Source organism: Orcinus orca, chromosome 6, assembly GCF_937001465.1.
Source record: "Orcinus orca chromosome 6, mOrcOrc1.1, whole genome shotgun sequence".
Lineage (NCBI taxonomy): Eukaryota > Metazoa > Chordata > Mammalia > Artiodactyla > Delphinidae > Orcinus > Orcinus orca.
The window spans coordinates 49,259,841-49,279,487 of NC_064564.1; positions in this window are offsets into that span (position 1 = coordinate 49,259,841).

A 19,647-nucleotide genomic window follows, 5' to 3' on the forward strand; every position below is an offset into this window, starting at 1 on the left:
TTGGCACCAGGGACCAGTTTCGTGGAAGACAATTTTTCCATGAACTGGGACGGGGGATGGTTTCAGGATGATTCAAGCGTGTTACGTTTATTGTGCACTTTATTTCTATTATTATTACATTGTAATATGTAATGAAATAATTATACAACTCACCATAATGCAGACTCAGTGTGAGCCCTGAGCTTGTTTTCCTGCAACTAGATGGTCCCATCTGGAGGTGATGTGAGACAGTGACACCCCAAGTGTGTTGCTTATGTCCACTCTACTCCATAAGATGCAGCTTAATTGTCACTTGCCACTCACTGATAGGGTTTTGATATGAGTCTGCAAGCAGTTGGTTTATTATGGTGTCTGTGCAGTCAAACCTCTCTGCTAATAATAACCTGTATTTGCAGCCGCTCCCCAGCGCTAGCATCACCACCTCAGCTCCACCTCAGATCATCAGGCATTAGATTCTCATAAGGAGCATGTAACCTAGACCCCTTGCACGCGCAGTTCACAGTAGGGTTCGAGCTCCTATGAGAATATAATGTTGCCTCTGATCTGACAGGAGGAGGAGCTCAGGCAGTAATGTGAGTGATGGGGAGCGGCTGTAAATACAGATGAAGCTTCGCTAGCTCACCCCTCACCCGTTGCTCACCTCCTGCTGTGCGGCCTGGTTCCTAACAGGCCACAGACCAGTACCGGTCCATGGCCCAGGGATTGGGGACCCCTGCTATATCAAAAAAAAAAAAAAAAAAGGTAAAGGGGTTTATTTAGATTTTAGATATTCACAATGAGCCTGGTTGCTATACCATAAATCTTCTCAAAGTATTTTCAATGTAAAGAATTAAAGTCTTTATATAACGTATTATAAAAAAATTTTAATATGGTAATTATATAAAAATGGTTAATGTTAATTACCAATATTTCTAATTACAAAAGTAATGCATACTCTTTTTAGAAAAAAGTGTTGAAATGTATAAAGAATAATATATACCCACTATGATTCTATTAACCATGGAAAATTCCATTAACATTTTGTTCACATTTATATTATCTTTCAGAAATAAATAAAAAGTAAGTACACATATATAATATTATATAATTTAAAAATCCTGATGCATATTTTATGTCTGGCATTTTTTATTCAATATAAAATGGTTAACAATTTCTCATGTTATTAAAATGTTTAAAACATTATTTTTAATTACAGCAAAATATACTATCTGTATGATAATTTATCTATTCATTCTCTACTGGGGGAATTTACTTCTTTTTTCAAATTTTTGCAATAATAACAGCACTGAAATAAATTTCCTGATACAGTAAGTCCCCTACATATGAACAAGCTCCATTCTGAGAGCACCTTTGTATACCTAATTTGTTTGTAAGTCCAACAAACTAAGCCTAGGTACCCAACTAACACAATCAGCTATATAGTACTGTACTGTAATAGGTTTATGTACTTTTTACACAAATAATACATAAAAATCAAACACAATAAATAAAGAAAACATTTTTAATCCTACAGTACAGTACCTTGAAAAGTACAGTGTACAGTACAACAGCTGGCATACAGGAGCTGGCATCTAGTGAACCGGCAAGAAGAGTTACTGACTGGAGGAGGGAGAGGAGGTGGGAGATGGTAGAGCTGAAGGATCGTCAGCAATAGGGGATGGAGGGCAGGCTGCAATTGCACTCACACCTGACGTTGATGGCACAGGTTCTGGTTCCTTGCTGGATTCAGTTCTATCTATTCTCTTGAAAAAATGATCCAGTGATGTCTGGGTAATAGCTCTTTCTTTTCTCATCATAGATGAGACGGTAGCACTGGATTGCATCCCAAATGGCTGCTCCAACCTTCGTGTACTGTTCTACATGTGGGTCCTGTACCTCAAAAACTAACAGTGCCTCCTCAAATGAAGAAAATCTCCATGCCATTTCCTGCGTCGTGAATCTCTTCGGTTCTTCAGCTACTTCTTCTTCTTCTTGTCTCTTTTCATCCTTTCTCTGGGCCTCCAATTCCATCCTTTCGCCTCGCTCCACTCTCTCAATTACTTTCACTTTTCTTTCCAACATTATCGCTTGGCGCTTCTTAGCAGTACCAGCTATATCACCGCTGCTTTTATGCTTGCTTCCAGACATCCTGGGCTTGAAATAAAGATACTGTACTACTGAGAAGAGCATGCAGCAGGCTGACACCTGGGAGCCAGTCGGAAACATTCGCCTTTAGTCAATTAAAATGGAGAAATTAAATAATCCATAGGAGGGAGCTTCAAGATGGCGGAAGAGTAAGACATGGAGATCACCTTCCTCCCCACAAATACATCAGAAATACATCTACATGTGGAACAACTCCTACAGAACACCTACTGAATGCCGGTAGAATACCTCAGACCTCCCCAAAGGCAAGAAACTCCCTACGTAACTGGGTAGGACAAAAGAAAAAAGAAAAAACAGAGACAAAAGAATAGGGATGGGACCTGCACCAGTGGGAGGGAGCTGTGAAGGGGGAAAGGTTTTCACACACTAGGAACCTCCTTTTCGGGCAGAGACTGCGGGTGGTGAGGAGGAGGGGGAAGCTTCAGAGCCACAGAGGAGAGCGCAGCAACAGGGGTGCGGAGGGCAAAACAGAGAGATTCTTGCAGAGGATTGGTGCCGACCAGTACTCACCAGCCCGAGAGGCTTGTCTGCTCACCCGTCAGGATGCGCAGGGGCTGGGAGCTGAGGCCCGGGCTTCGGTCGGATCCCAGGGAGAGGACTGGGGTTGGCTGCATGAACACAGCCTGAAGGGGGCTAGTGCGCCACAGCTAGCCGGGAGGGAGTCCGGGAAAAGGTCTGGAACTGCCGAAGAGGCAAGAGACTTTTTCTTGCCTCTTTGTTTTCCTGGTGCGCGAGGACAGGGGATTAAGAGCGCCACTTAAAGGAGCTCCAGAGACGGGCGCAAGCCATGGCTAATAGCGCGGACCCCAGAGACGGGCATGAGACGCTAAGGCTGCTGCTGCCGTCACCAAGAAGCCTGTGTGCAAGCACAGGTCACTATCCACACCTCCCCTCCCGGGAGCCTGTAGAGCCTGCCACTGCCATGGTCCCGTGATCCAGGGACAACAACCCTGGGAGAACACACGGCGCGCCTCAGGATGGTGCAAGGTCATGTTGGTCTCTGCGGCCGCAGGCTTGCCCCGAACTCCGTACCCCTCCCCGCCCACTGCCTGAGTGAGCCAGAGCCCACGAATCTGCTGCTCCTTTAACCCCATCATGTCTGAGCTAAGAATAGACGCCCTCAGGCGACCTACACGCAGAGGCAGGTCGAAATCCAAAGCTGAACCCCGGGAGCTCTGCGAACAAAGAAGAGAAAGGGAAATCTCTTCCAGCAGCCTCAGGAGCAGTGGATTAAATCTCCACAATCAACTTGATGTACCCTGCACCTGTGGAATACCTGAACAGACAACGAATCATCCAAAATTGAGGAGTTGGATTTTGGCAGCAATGATATATACATCCCCCCCCCACCTTTTCTCTTTTTATAAGTGTGTATGTGTATGCTTCTGTGTGATTTTGTCTGTATAGCTTTGCTTTTACCATTTGTCCTAGGGTTCTGTCTGTCCGTTTTTTTTGTTTTTCCTGTTTTTGTTTTTTCTTTAAGTATAGTTTTTAGCATTTGTTATCATTGGTTGATTTCTTTTTTGGTTTGGTTGCTCTCTTCTTTCTTTTTTTAAATATTTTTATTACTTAAAATTTTTTTAAATAATTATTTTTCATTTTAATAAGTTTATTTTATTTTATCTTCTTTCCTTCTTTCTTTTTTCTTCTCTCTTTTATTCTGAGCCGTGTGGATGACAGGCTCTTGGTGATCCAGCCAGGCTTCAGAGCTGTGCCTCTGAGGTGGGAGAGCCAGGTTCAGGACACTGGTCCATAAGAGAACTCCCAGCTCCATGTAATATCAAAAGGTGAAAATCTCCCAGAGATCTCCATCTCAACGCCAAGCCCCAGCTCCACTCAACTCAATACAGTACTGGACACCTTACTCCAAACAACTAGCAAGACAGGAAAACAACTCCCATCCTTTAGCACAGAGGCTGCCTAAAATCATCATAAGGCCACAGACACCCCAAAACACACCACCAGACATGGACCTGACCACGAGAAAGACAAGATCCAGCCTCATCTACCAGAACACAGGCACTAGTCCCCCCCCACCCCGGGAACCCTACACAACCCACTGAACCAACCTTAGCCACTGGGGACAGACACCAAAAACAACGGGAACTATGAACCTGCAGCCTGCGAAAAGGAGACCCCAAACACAGTAAGATAAGCAATACGAGAAGACAGAGAAAAACACAGCAGATGAAGGAGCAAGGGAAAACCCCACCAGAACAAAAAAATGAAGAGAAAATAGGCAGCCTACCTAAAAAAGAATTCGGAATAAAGATAGTAAAGATGATCCAAAATCTTGGATATAGAATGGAGAGAATACAAGAAATGTTTAACAAGGACCTAGAAGAACTAAAGAGCAAACAAACAGTGATAAACAACACAATAAATGAAATTAAAAATTCTCTAGAAGGGATCAATAGCAGAATAACTGAGGCAGAACAACACATAAGTGACCGGCAAGATAAAGTAGTGGAAATAACTACTACAGACCAGAATAAAGAAAAAAGAATGAAAAGAATTGAGGACAGTCTCAGAGACCTCTGGGACAACATTAAATGCACCAACATTCAAATTATAGGGGTCCCAGAAGAAGAAGAGAAAAAGAAAGGGACTGAGAAAATATTTGAAGAGATTATAGTTGGAAACTTCCCTAATATGGGAAAGGAAATAGTTAATCAAATCCAGGAAGCACAGAGAGTCCCATAAGGATAAATGCAAGGAGAAACACGCCAAGACACATATTAATCAAACTGTCAAAAATTAAATACGAAGAAAAAATATTAAAAGCAGCAAGGGAAAAACAACAAATGACACACAAGGGAACCCCCATAAGGTTAACAGCTGATCTTTCAGCAGAAACTCTGCAAGCCAGAAGGGACTGGCAGGACATATTTAAAGTGATGAAGGAGAAAAACCTACAACCAAGATTACTCTACGCAGCAAGGATCTCATTCAGATTCAACGGAGAAATTAAAATCTTTACAGACAACCAAAAGCTAAAAGAATTCAGCACCACCAAACCAGCTTTACAACAAATTCTAAAGGAACTTCTCCAGGCAAGAAACACAAGAGAAGGAAAAGACCTACAATAACAAACCCCAAACAATTAAGAAAATGGTAATAGGGACATACATATCGATAATTACCTTAAATGTAAATGGATTAAATGCTCCAACCAAAAGACATAGACAGGCTGAATGGATACAAAAACAAGACCCATATATATGCTGTCTACAAGAGACCCACTTCAGACCTAGGGACACATACAGACTGAAAGTGAGGGGATGGAAAAAGATATTCCATGCAAATGGAAATCAAAAGAAAGCTGGAGTAGCAATTCTCATACCAGAAAAAATAGACTTTAAAACAAAGACTGTTACAAGAGACAAAGAAGGACACTACATAATGATCAAGGGATCAATCCAAGAAGAAAATATAACAATTCTAAATATTTATGCACCCAACATAGGAGCACCTCAATACATAAGGCAAATGCTAACAGCCATAAAAGGGGAAATCGACAGTAACACAATCATAGTAGGGGACTTTAACACCCCAATTTCACCCATGGACAGATCATCCAAAATGAAAATAAATAAGGAAACACAAGCTTTAAATGATACATTAAACAAGATGGACTTAACTGATATTTATAGGACATTCCATCCAAAAACAACAGAATACACATTTTTCTCAAGTGCTCATGGAACTTTCTCCATGATAGATCGTATCTTTGGTCACAAATCAAGCCATGGGGGGCTTCCCCAGTGGCACAGTGGTTGAGAGTCTGCCTGCCGATGCAGGGGACCCGGGTTCGTGACCCGGTCTGGAAATATCCCACATGCCATGGAGCGGCTGGGCCCGTGAGCTATGGCCACTGAGCCTGTGCGTTCAGAGCCTGTGCTCCGCAATGGGAGAGGCCACAACAGTGAGAGGCCCACGTACCGAGAAAAAAAAAAAAATCAAGCCTTGGTAAATTTAAGAAAATTGAAATCCTATCAACTATCTTTTCTGACCACAACACTATGAGACTAGATCTCAATTAGAGAAAAAAATCTGTAAAAAACACAAACACATGGAGGCCAAACAATACACTACTTAATAACCAAGAAATCACTGAAGAAATCAAAGAGGAAATCAAAAGATACCAAGAAACAAACGACAATGAAAACACGACGACCCAAAACCTATGGGATGCCGCAAAAGCAGTTCTAAGAGGGAAGTTTATAGCAATACAATCCTACCTTAAGAAACAAGAAACATCTGAAATAAACAACCTAACCTTACACCTAAAGCAATTAGAGAAAGAAGAACAAAAAACCCCCAGAGTTAGCAGAAGGAAAGAAATCATAAAGATCAGATCAGAAATAAATGAAAAAGAAATTAAGGAAATGATAGAAATATCAATAAAACTAAAAGATGGTTCTCTGAGAAGATAAAAAAACGTTGATAAACCATTAGCCAGACTCATCAAGAAAAAAAGGGATATGACAAACCCACAGCCAACATCATCCTCAATGGTGAAAAACTGAAAGCATTTCCACTAAGATCAGGAAAAAGACAAGGTTGCCCACTCTCACCACTCTTATTCAACATAGTTTTGGAAGTTTTAGCCACAGCAATCAGAGAAGAAAAGGAAATAAAAGGAATCCAAATTGGAAAAGAAGAAGTAAAGCTGTCACTGTTTGCAGATGACATGATACTATACATAGAGAATCCTAAAGATGCTACAAGAAAACTACTAGAGCTAGTCAATGAATTTGGTAAAGTAGCAGGATACAAAATTAATGTACAGAATCTCTTGCATTCCTACACAACTTTACAATTTGTAATGGAAACACAAAAGACCCCGAAGAGCCAAAGCAAACTTGAGAATGAAAAACGGAGCTGGAGGAATCAGGCTCCCTGACTTCAGACTATACTACAAAGCTACAGTAATGAAGACAGTATGGTACTGGCACAAAAAAAGAAATATAGATCAATGGAACAGGATAGAAAGCCCAGAGATAAACCCTCACACATACGGTCCCCTTATCTTTGATAAAGGAGGCAAGAATATACAGTGGAGGAAAGACAGCCTCTTCAATAAGTGGTGTTGGGAAAACTGGACAGCTACCTGGAAAAGAATGAAACTAGAACACCATACAGAAAAATAAACTGAAAATGGATTAAAGACCTAAATGTAAGGCCAGACATTATCAAACTCTTAGAGGAAAACCTAGGGAGAACACTCTTTGACATAAATCCCAGCAAGATCCTTTTTGACCCACCTCCTAGAGAAATGGAAATAAAAACAAAAATAAACAAATGGGACCTAATGAAACTTAAAAGATTTTTCATAGCAAAGGAAACCATAAACAAGATGAGAAGACAACCCTCAGAATGAGAGAAAATATTTTCAAATGAAGCAATTGACAAAGGATTAATCTCCAAAATTTACAAGCAGCTCATGCAGCTCAATATCAAAAAAACAAACAAGCCAATCCAAAAATGGGCAGAAGACCTAAATAGACATTTCTCCAAAGAAGATATACAGATTGCCAACAAACACATGAAAGAATGCTCAACATCATTAATCATTAGAGAAATGCAAATCAAAACTGCAATGAGATACCATCTCACACCAGTCAGAATGGCCATCATCAAAAAATCCACAAATAATAAATGCTGGAGAGGGAGTGGAGAAAAGGGTACCCTCTTGCACTGTTGGTGGGAATGTAAATTTATACAGCCACTATGGAGAACAGTATGGAGGTTCGTAAAAATCTAAAAATAGAACTACTGTAAGACCCAGCAATCTCACTACTGGGTATATACCCTGAAAAAACAATAATTGAAAAAGAGTCATGTACCACAATGATCATTGCAGCTCTATTTACAATAGCCAGGACATGGAAGCAACCTAAGTGTCCATCAACAGATGAATGGATAAAGAAGATGTGGCACATATATACAATGGAATATTACTCAGCCATAAAAAGAAACGAAATTGAGTTATTTGTAGTGAGGTTGATGGACCTAGAGTCTGTCATACAGAGTGAAGTAAGTCAGAAAGAGAAAAACAAATACCATATGCTAACGCATATATATGGAATCTACAAAAAGAAAAAAAAATTGGTCATGAAGAACCTAAGGGCAAGACAGGAATAGAGATGCAGACCTACTAGAGAAGGGACCTGAGGATATGGGGAGGGGGAAGGGTAAGCAGGGACGAAGTGAGAGAGTGGCATGGACATATATACACTACCAAATGTAAAATAGATAGCTAGTGGGAAGCAGCCATATAGCACAGGGAGATCAGCTCGGTGCTGTACGACCACCCAGAGGGGTGGGATAGGGAGGGTGGGAGGGAGATGCAAGGGGGAGGAGATATGGGGATATATGTATAAGTATAGCTGATTCACTTTGTTATAAAGCAGAAACTAACACACCATTGTAAAGCAATTATACTCCAATAAAGGTGTTAAAAATAAAAAGAACTATAGATGTAACATCAAAGCCACAGTGTAACAGAGATCTCCTAGCCTTCAACAACACCTAGAAGTAGGTGCTTAATGCATTTTTTCCACTATAATACTCGTAAAATCAGATATTATACACAGAGAGTAACATTAAATTCCTCAATATTTTATGGTAAACATGGTAAATTATAAAATTCAGAATAATAATAAACAGATGCTATTCAATTTATATTTTTAAAACATCATATTACTGGCTTAAATAAAAGAAATGAAGAAATATTCCAACATAAAATAATCTACAATTCAAATGACTAGTGATAATCATTAGATTTCTATAAAAACAAGGTAAATGAGTGATTCAAAAAAAAATTATCCCTCTTTACAGTCCTTTTGTATTCTATTAAATAAGTATACTGTATTGAGGGTGTCATCTTTTAATGTAAGTCAATAGGGACGCAGTAACAGCCTAAGCAGACTTGCTTCTTAGACCCACTCAGTGGAAAATTTACAGAAAATGAAGAAAATATACATCAAGAATATGTAAGCGAATAATATCCCCGTATGAGTATACTGGAGTAGTCAGAGTAGAGTATCATGGAAAAAATGCCAATAAAATTTTATTACATTTATGGAGGGTAATTTTAGGATTACCCAGGGTTTTAATTCCTATTGTCTAGTTCTAGGAAGATATTCTTCTTAGGATGCAATTTAAAAAGTATGGATTTTGAAGTCAAATAGACATGATTTCAAATTTGACTCTGCTCCATCTACTAGCTATTTTATTTGTAGAAATTTGTTCAGTTATCCTGAGCCACATTTTACCCATTGTATAAAATTTATTAATATGTTTTGATTATTAGATTCCTATTAGAATTAAAAGCACTAATGTGTGTAAAGAGCCTAGTAGAATAACTGATTCTTAGTAAATCTTTATTGTTAGCTCTCTTCTCTTTGTTACTGAAGGCAAGAATTCTAGCAGAAGAAAACATACCACTTTCTACTTATTCCACCTAATTTATTTCATCCATGGAAGTAAAATGATTTCATGCTAAATATTACATGTTTTAAGAATTACCTTTCAAAACATCAGGGTAGCAGGATTTTATCAAGAAAGGTTGGATTTCCAATGATAGAGGTAACTGTAATACATCAAATTCAATAAGCCTCAATATTCTATGCAAATAATCATAATTCTCCAAACTCCATGTAAGTCACACTATGCCCTTTAAGTCATGAGTTGCTAAAGATCAGGGCTCATATTATCTTTTGCTGTATCACTAAGTGGCACCTAGAATATATCCAAGATAATGAAACACAATATTATCCTCTTTTCTCTCTCATTTTATATATATATATATATATATATATATATATATATATATACACACATACACACACACATCTAGATTTACAAATCATTGATTACATGGAACTTTCCCCATATATTCCAGCAATGTTTCAATTCATTTTAATAATAACCTAAAAGAAAGAAAGAAAAACTACTTTACTTATAGTTTTATAGTAACTAATTAGCAAATCAGACATCTGAACTCAGACTCACTGTGTCTGTACTATAACATGCTGGTAGAGCCTAGCCGCAGGGCTGGAAACTTTACCTAAAAGAAAGTGTAGACATTCCAGATTTGTTACTCCAGCCTTGGTGTCTTGCAAGGAAAACCTTTAAGCAGTTCAGATAGTTTAGGAAAAGGGCAGTCAGCTGAAACAATGATGACAGAATAGGCCACTAAGTCCAAAATATTAAACACTGGGGTAAGGGTGACTTAAAAGCCAGGCAAGTAGGTGAGGACAAATGTAGGCAAGAATCTGAATGGAGGACATTCATAGATACTAAACATCCAGTGGACGGCACGCGGAGTGCACGTTAAATAATGATTATGCAGATCCTGGTACAGAGGAAACATGTTATCTCAACCAGGAGGATTCCTGCTGGGACAGGAAAAAGTGTCTGGGCAAGCTGACAATTTCCTTCTATAGGAGGGGGCTTTGTGGTGTACATATCTTGTTAGGGAAGCCAAATGTTCAGACACAACTGGGATGCTTTGAGCTGAGCATCTAGCATCAGGAACAAAACAATTATGAAACCCACCTAAGTTCTCTTACCTTTATTTTTCTGAGCCAGAAGTGCTTGGGCTGAAAAGATTCTCTGCAAGATTAGTTCCATTTCTAGATCTTGAGGACTTACCTTTAGTTTCTTTATTTTCTTTGTTAAAGGTGGTTTACTTGACTAAAATCTCCTTGATGGCACAGACAAACTTCTCATTTTCACTTTTTACTGTGAGTGTCTTGTATGATGATGCCTAGTGTAGTCGTTGCTGAAAACATATTATTAAATAGAATAATTATTTTTGACAAGGAAAATGTCCTCTTATCTCTTGTATTTTATGCATCTAAATAGAGGTCTTTGATTGGCTTGAGGGAGTTCAAAATAGCTTCTTTGAGTATGTTTAGGTTATTATAAAATAAAAAAACCCCTGCATTCATTTTTTATGTAGCATAAGTGCAAATGCTTTTTGGCATATGAAAACTAAACACTGGTACTCTGACACATAGGAAGAGCCAGGTCATTTATATCCTACTTAGTAACAATATAAATAATGAGATGCTAAATATTCACACACACAAAAGATAAAAACCTTAAAAGAGAAATTCGAAAAGAAGTCTTAAAGGATTTCTATTCTGCCTCTCTTAGAGAAAAGTGCTGTTTATTATGTTTGTGAATTGTTTTGGTGATGAAAATAGAGTTGGAAAAAAGATAGGGCAATGTACAACATAGTGTCATCTCTTTCTGTGATTTATTTTCTTATGGGGCGGGGGGAAACAGGAGGGCAAATCATACAAATATTTTAGTAATAATAAAAATATGATTTATTTCAATCTCTTTTTAAAATGCCACTCTGCTTCAATCAGAGAGTGAGATGGTCATGCAAACAAATTCGGAACTAGATGATACAACTTTTCAAAAAGAAATGATTGCTACAGGCTAAATAAATGCACACATTCATAACACAAGTTGTCTTGTGTTTTCTCTAGCTATGAATATAGAAATTTATGGTGAAATATTATAATGTAATATTTATAAGGCCAGACACTCAAACAGAATTGCTGAAATCACAGGACACTGCAACCTGCACTGCTGCCTTGCATTTAGGCCAACATTTTGGGGCTTAAGATGGTTAATTTTATATGTCAACTTGGCTAGGCCATGGTTCCCAGATATGTGGTCACACATGAGTCTAGATGTTTCTGTGAAGGTATTTTTTAGATAAGCTTAACATTTATTCAGCCAACTTTGAGTAAAGCAGATTACCTTCCATAATGCTGGTGGGCCTCATTCGATCTGTTAAAGACCTTAAGAGAAGAAGACTGAGGTTCCCAGAGGAAGGAAAAATTCTGCCTACAGACTGCCTTTGGACTCCAGCTACAACATGAATTCTTTCATTAGTCTCCAGTCTGCTGGACTGCTCTGCACCTTTGGGACTTGCCAACATGTTTCAGAATGGAATGACACATTTGAAAGTCACTTACACATTTTTCTGTTAACATTGGTTCTTGGATATGAATCCTCCCATTCGTTAAATTGACTCATTATCATTCAGAACTCCTTTCCTTTAGTGCTTTTGGAAATTTTGACTATGAGCTCATCTTCAGCAGGAGTTATTTTTGTGGTGGGGATTCCTTACACCTTGTAATTTCAAATTCAAAGTACCCTTACAAGGCATTTTCCAAGTTTTCCCTTCAGAACCTAAGTGTTTTTACTGGTTCCAGACCAGTTTTTATATTAACCTTTATTCTGGGATAAATAGTATCAACTGAGACTTCAAACTGAGGCATAGCCTTGGCATTTTGATGTTTCTCAGTTGACCCTATTACCATCTCTGTATGTGTAGGATTTAGCCAATTTCTCTCACAAAACTTTCATTCAAAATGGTGCACAGATATTAAGGGGACACACAACTCTATATATTTCTTTTTGATAAGGGACATTTGAGAAGAATGGAGAAACCTACCACGCAGACACCTGGGTTAAGAGCTCTAAGGCAGAGGGCACTACAAGTGCTTGGAGTGTTGGAGGAACAGCAAGGAGACAAGTGTGGCTAGGACATAGTGAGAATGAGTGTGAGATGGGTGAGACGATGTCAGAAAGGCAGTAGGAGCCAGTTCCTGTAAGGTGTTGTAGGCCTTCCTTGTATGCAAGGATGAGAGCAGAGAGAGAAGATGGTGGCTTGGAGGAGGGTGGTAACAGTAGAAATGGTGAGAAGTTTTCAGATATAGTTTAAAGTTATAATTTGCTGTTGGGATGATTATGAGTTTTTAAAGAAAAGAGAGGATTTAATTTTAGGAGTTTTATAGCTATGTGACCTTGGGCTACTAACTTTACCTTTTGTAGGTATATTTTCTCATATATAAAATCCATTTTACAGTAGCCATTAGCTACATATAAATATGGCTATTTACATTAAAATTAAAACTAATTAAATAAAATTAAAATTCAGTTCATGAGTAGTATTAGGCGCATTTCAAGTGCTCAGTAGCCACATGCATAGAAGGTTTCCATCATTGCACCAAACTTTATTGGAATGCGCTGGACTATTTTTAAAGGCCTTTCTACTCAAAATTTAATAATTAAATAATCTTAGTGGAAACACAGTGGACGTATATTGTTGCTATTTGTCAGTTAACTTATTTTGGCCAATAAGCAGTCTTGCTTAGGTCGTCAGTAAGTGCTTACTGAATTCAACTGAGCCGAGACCAGTACAGAAAACCATAAGTGACACCTCTGACCTGAACAGAAGGCTAGCAGCTGCAATAGAAAAAAAACCAAAAAAAACGCCAAAACGGGTGGGGGGATGTGAGACATCAAAAAGAAGAATGGTCAGCTCTTGAAAACTGATTAGTTAGGAAGTTGAGAAAGACGTAGAGGACAACTGGACATTTAAAACAGCTGTGGAAAGGAGAAAACAGGTCAAAAGAAAGAGCAGTAGTGGGTCAGATGGGAAGTTGTAGCCCTTACAGTGCAAGCAGGTACTCTGGTGTGCATGATAAGATACTTGGAAAAAGAGATTAATCTGGAAACAATTTTTGGTGTGTATGTATTTTTCTTCTTTACATTCCTGTGTATTTAATAACTTCTCTACCCCTGAAAACACATAAGAAAATATATACATTGTATAAATAATTGCTGAACTAAATTGAAAATGGATTGATTGAATGCAACTATTTTTGCACTTTTTCCTCAAATGTACACAGAGTTATGTGTGGAAATATTTTAGTCTAACAAACAAGGAATAACCCTGGAATCTTTAAACTAGCTTATGCATATTAGCAATAAATTATGCATTTCCAGTTGGCATCTGTTTATTAAATAATTCACTTAGCTTAAATTTTGTCTAAATATCTTTCCCCAATAATCTACAAAATCTCCTGTCAATGAAATGAAATAAACCAAATTCATTTTTTCTCCCTCCTTCCCTCCCTCTCTTCCTACTTCTCTCTCCTTTACTTCTACTCACCTCTCTGCCCTCCAAGATGATAATAGGAAGGGTCTGAGATATACCAAAGATGTTATTAATTTATTCTGTGTTATATAGCAGTCAGAATTGAGAGAACATTTTAGATGAGTGAAATACAAGATTTATATGTTTAAGAGCCCTGGGAAGTTTTTAACAGCACTCTAATTTTAAAAAAAAGACTATTAACCCGCCTTCCTTTCTTTTTCTGCCATCCGCTCCCCAGTTCCTTCTACTGATACTGCTGCAAAAACTGAGGAAAACACTTTCTCACTGAGATCAAGCAGGGCTCTCTTGTAGTCCACTTTTATTGTCTTGATAACACAATTCTAGAATATATCATGTGTTTTTGGTCTTCAGTTACTTTGAGGGGAGGCACACTTGGTGAATTCGCTGTCAAGTGGTTTTCAAAGGAGCCGCTGCTTGTGCCTGATAGAGACCAGAGTGCAGGACCCAAATGGTAAATATTTAACAACGGGGAATTATTCTTCACTTGCTTGTACTCTGGCACAGATTTGTAATACTAATAATCAGCTTTAATTAATAGGTGGCTGTGCCTGAAGTCACAAGTCTCGCAACAACAAATTACATACACATCTTATTAAAGCTTTTATTGTTGATGCCTCTTTTGCTGCAATAATGCACTCATCCTTCGATATGAACACCAAAAACATTGCCTGATCCATCATAGATGCTAAAAAAAATCGTTGATTGAACAAATGTATAAATAATGAAGGCTGAACCCTGCTATATCTTTCTGAGTGATTGTATTCCATTGTTTATGTAATAATATTGCCAGGTTTGATGAGGATAATAACAAGCAAATCCCCTGCATTTTAGATTGTATTGCAATTTGCAAAATCTTTTCACATATATTGAGTCAACCAATTTCTATAGAGAAAGGAGAGTTGAATTCACTTATTTTTTTACAGGTCATTAGTATTGGTAACTCCCATCCGGGTAAGTCCCTTTGTCATTGATTCTAGGACTTCTTTAATTATACTGAACTGTGACCATAATGATTTATCTTGAACTGAAAGGTATTGAGGAGCAAGGAGGTTTCATGATGTTAAACATGTAAGGTTTTATCTAAAGCAGGCATTAGGAGAAAAGAGAATATTGTTATCAAAGTATTAACAGTCTACTTCTATGATGCTGTGTAAACACTATGCCAAAGAAATATATTCCTTAAACAACTTATATTCTATGACCAGGATCATACAACCAGGGGCAGACACAGAAGAATGAAAGAAAAGTTACTTGTGAAAGCAATAATTGTATCCTTCAGTGTTCTATCTCTGGCAGTTTAATTAATATTTGGCTTGAGAGATAACTTGTTTGCTCTCAGAAGTTTAAAGCATCATTTCCTAAAGTGTATTATGCAGGATGGAAATCGGTGTAACTAAATGTGATCAACATGGAGATAGGCTCTCTTCAAGGAAGGACTTGTGTCTGGGCTACAGGAAGTTGTGGAGGGCAGACAGCGGTCATCAGACTCTCTCCAGTTCTCAGCTCCTTCAGGGCAGGCCTCAGCTGCAGAGAACTGCGTTCTTGGTCTCCCTCATCTGGTGACTGAGGTAGGACATTTCCCCTGGGACCCTGGAGCTCCATCTCAATGTCTACATCGGGGAGCACAATCCAGGACACCAGAAAAATGGCTCCCTACTAAACGTTTGGGAAATCATCCAGGTTTTTCCTTCTGAATTCTTAGAGCCTATAAATGCCCTTATGCATCAAGAATCTGAGACCAGACTCTGCTGTACAGCATTTCCCGAACTTGATAGTCACTTTTTTCCCCCAGGAACATTTCACCAGACTATTGTTCTGCAGAAAATGGGTTAGAGAATTGGCATAGCAATTCTCCTGATCCACTGTAGGTTGATTTCTCAGCCATGAACTCAGATAAATATTTTTGAACATATTACATTTTGCTGTACCACCTGTTGGGAATAATGAGTTTTCTTTCTGCCCGTTAAAAAAATTATATCTGATTTTTTTCCTATATCTATCTTTTGTAAGTCACAAGGGGACCTTCTTCATCTTATACCTCTCCTATTTCCCCAGGATGAATTCCGATTCTCCTTAGATGCTTCTTTGTACTTCAAGCACCCTCTAACTCCCTTCCTCACTCCTTGGTTGCAGCACTGCTGAACTATAGCTATATTTACATTGTCTTTACTACTATCATAACTTTAGTTTTTATTTGTAAGCTTTAATTTCAAACTTACAGAAAAGTTACAAGAATAGTATCAAAAAATCCATATACCCTTTTCCCAGATTCACCTATTGCTAATCTATTGCCCCACTTGCTTTCCACATGCCCACTCTTTCTCCATTATTAAATATGTATGTATATGTGTGTGTATATGTGTACATATATGTGTGTGTATAATTTATTCTGAACCATTTGAGAGTAAATTGTTTACATTATGATACTGTACCTTAAATATTTGAGTGTGAATTTCCTAAGAGTAAGCATTTTCTTACATACCCACAGTGTAGTTCCCAACTTCAGTAAATTTATCATTGATCTAGTAACTTTCTCTTATTTGCTATCTGTATTCCAATTTTGTCAGTTGCTCCAGTAATGTCCCTTAGAGCATGTTTTCTCAGTGAGAAGGCCCTTCCTGAACATGGAAAAATGAGCAGAGACAGGGATAGTAATTTCATTGTGTATATATTTTTTAATATTGGATCTGGAGTGAAACCAACACCAACTAATACTCCTTGAACAGTTGGCATATACTAGGCACTTTTACATAGATAATCTTGTTTAATCCTCTCAATAAGGCTATAAAGTAGCAGTATCCCCATTCAGCAAATGCTAGAACTGGAACTCAGGGAGTTTAACTGACTAGGCTAGAAGAGCAAATAAGAGATGGCTAATCCATTAAGCTAGCCCTCGGGGACTTTGTCTCTTCATCTTTGAATATGACACAGGCTCTACAGGCATAAAAAAATTCAATATTATTTTATTATTTGTTAAATCAACTGACTGAATGGACAGCTGGATGAAGAGACAGTACGAAGGTGAGACAACGGATTCTCGGAGTCCAAATTCAGCAATGACATGCAGTTAGAGGAGGCCTGTATGCCATTTTCTGTGTGTGTTGCAGTATTCTGGGATATAATGATGATACTTTGCTGGGAAAAATTATGTTAACCCTTGAGAATTCTCTACCAAATTTTGTTTCTTGATATGCCTTATATTTTACGAAGAATTACATTTCCTGGCCACTGGATTAATTTAATGTAGTTGTCCTGTTCTTGTTAGGACATGCTCCAGCCCTGTGGATAATGAAAGCTCACTAAATAGAAAAAAATAAAATAAAATAAATTGGAATAGGGTTTAAGAAGGAACAAATTAATGAGACTCTTACAAGGGGTATAACTCCTCGGAATGGAGAGCCTTTTATTTCTGTAAGGAGGCATCATTAATTATTCTAATCATGTGTACTCAAAGAAGAATATTCAAGAACCTTTTAAAGGAGGGTTCAAGCAAGTTTATATCTTATTTTTTTCCTAAAGAATCTAGAAATTCCACAAATCAGCAGCTGAAAAATGTGTGTGTGTGTGTGTGTGTTAAGGTAGTTTGCACAAAGCTCCATCATTTTTGAGGAGGTGACGATGTTAGATTTGTCTCAACAAGGGATTAGTTAGTTTATCAATTGGAGCTATCTGAATTTCCAGAAATTACCCTTCTGCTCCTGGATCCAATCTGGCAGTATATTTCCTTAAATGAGTCAGAACCTTTGCATTCTTTTCTTCCTGTTCTAACCTAGAGCTCTGTATGAGAGTGGAACTACAGTCATTTCTCTTCAACTGTTCTGAATATGAGTAAATTGAATTAAAACCCCCCCACTGTTGTACATCTCTGTAGCCGTGCCCCTTAGAAACAGCACTCAGGAGCTCTTGTTTTTGAGACTGTTCTTCCAGCATTCAGCTTTAGGTACAGCAGGGGATGGAATAAGCAATTTTCAGATTCCATGGTGGGCTGGATTAAATTACTCCACAGGCCATATGTCTCACAGACCTACTAGAATGGATTAAGTGTTTTGCTTCCTCTTTGCATTTGAATATTTTTTCATAAGAGAAAGAAAATGTTAATGCAGACCTAGTAGGGGAGAGACAGACAAACAAACAAACAAATTCAGTTAGCAAAGAAGCATCCTGGATATTTCCTGTTGGTGCAGGTCAGCCAGGACCAGATGGATTTGAAGATGAAAAGGTTGAAGCAGGCCATTCTGGTTGGAATTCATTAACAATTAATACATGTTCCATCAAGGACCAGGAGTAACCAGCAGGTTTGGGTTTCTTGAAAGATTTGTTTGTTTTGAATTCCTTTCTATAGTTTTATGACCTAGACTATTAGAACTTAAAAATAAAAAACCTAATATACATATAATTGCATATGGAGGAAAAACATAGGCAGGTATACGGAGTTAAAAAGACTTGGGTTGTGATTCAACAATCATATGAACTCTGACATGATATTTAATACTTTGAGTCTTTATTTTTCGATAGTAAATTGGAAATAACAATAACTGTCATAATTAACCTTTGCAGATATTACTAAAAGAAAATTTGAATCCTGTTTTTTTAACCGTTGAACACAGGTTCTCAACTACAATCCTGTATTTCCACTTCTGCAGAGAATGAAAATAAAGCCTTAGAACCTATGATGTTAGCTTCCTTTCTTCTTTTTTTTTTTTTAACATATTCATTGGAGTACAATTGCTTTACAATGGTGTATTAGTTTCTGCTGTATAACAAAGTGAATCAGCTATACATATACATACATCTTCATATCTCCTCCTTCTTGCGTCTCCCTCCCACCCTCCCTATCCCACACCTCTAGGTGGACACAAAATACCGAGCTGATCTCCCTGTGCTATGTGGCTGCTTCCCACTGGCTATCTATTTTACATTTGGTAGTGTATATATGTCCATGCCACTCTCTCACTTCGTCCCTGTTTACCCTTCCCCCTCCCCATGTCCTCAAGTCCATTCTCTATGTCTGTGTCTTTATTCCTGTCCTGCCCCTAGGTTCTTCAGACACTTTTTTTTTTTTTACATTCCATATATGTGTGTTAGCATGCAGTATTCGTTTTTCTATTTCTGACTTACTTCACTCTGCATGACAGTCTCTAGGTCCATCCACCTCGCTACAAATAAATTAATTTCGTTTCTTTTTATGGCTGAGTAATATTCCATTGTATGTATGTGCCACATCTTCTTTATTCATTCATCTGTCGATGGACACTTAAGTTGCTTCTGTGTCCTGGCTATTGTAAATAGGGCTGCAATGAACATTGCCGTACATGTCTCTTTTTGAATTATGGTTTTCTCAGGGTATATGCCCAGTAGTGGGATTGCTGGGTCATATGGTAGTTCTATTTTTAGTTTTTTAAGGAACCTCCACGCTGTTCTCCATAGTGGTTGTATCAAATTACATTCCCACCAGCAGTGCAAGTGGGTTCCCTTATCTCCACACCCTCTCCAGCATTTAATATTTG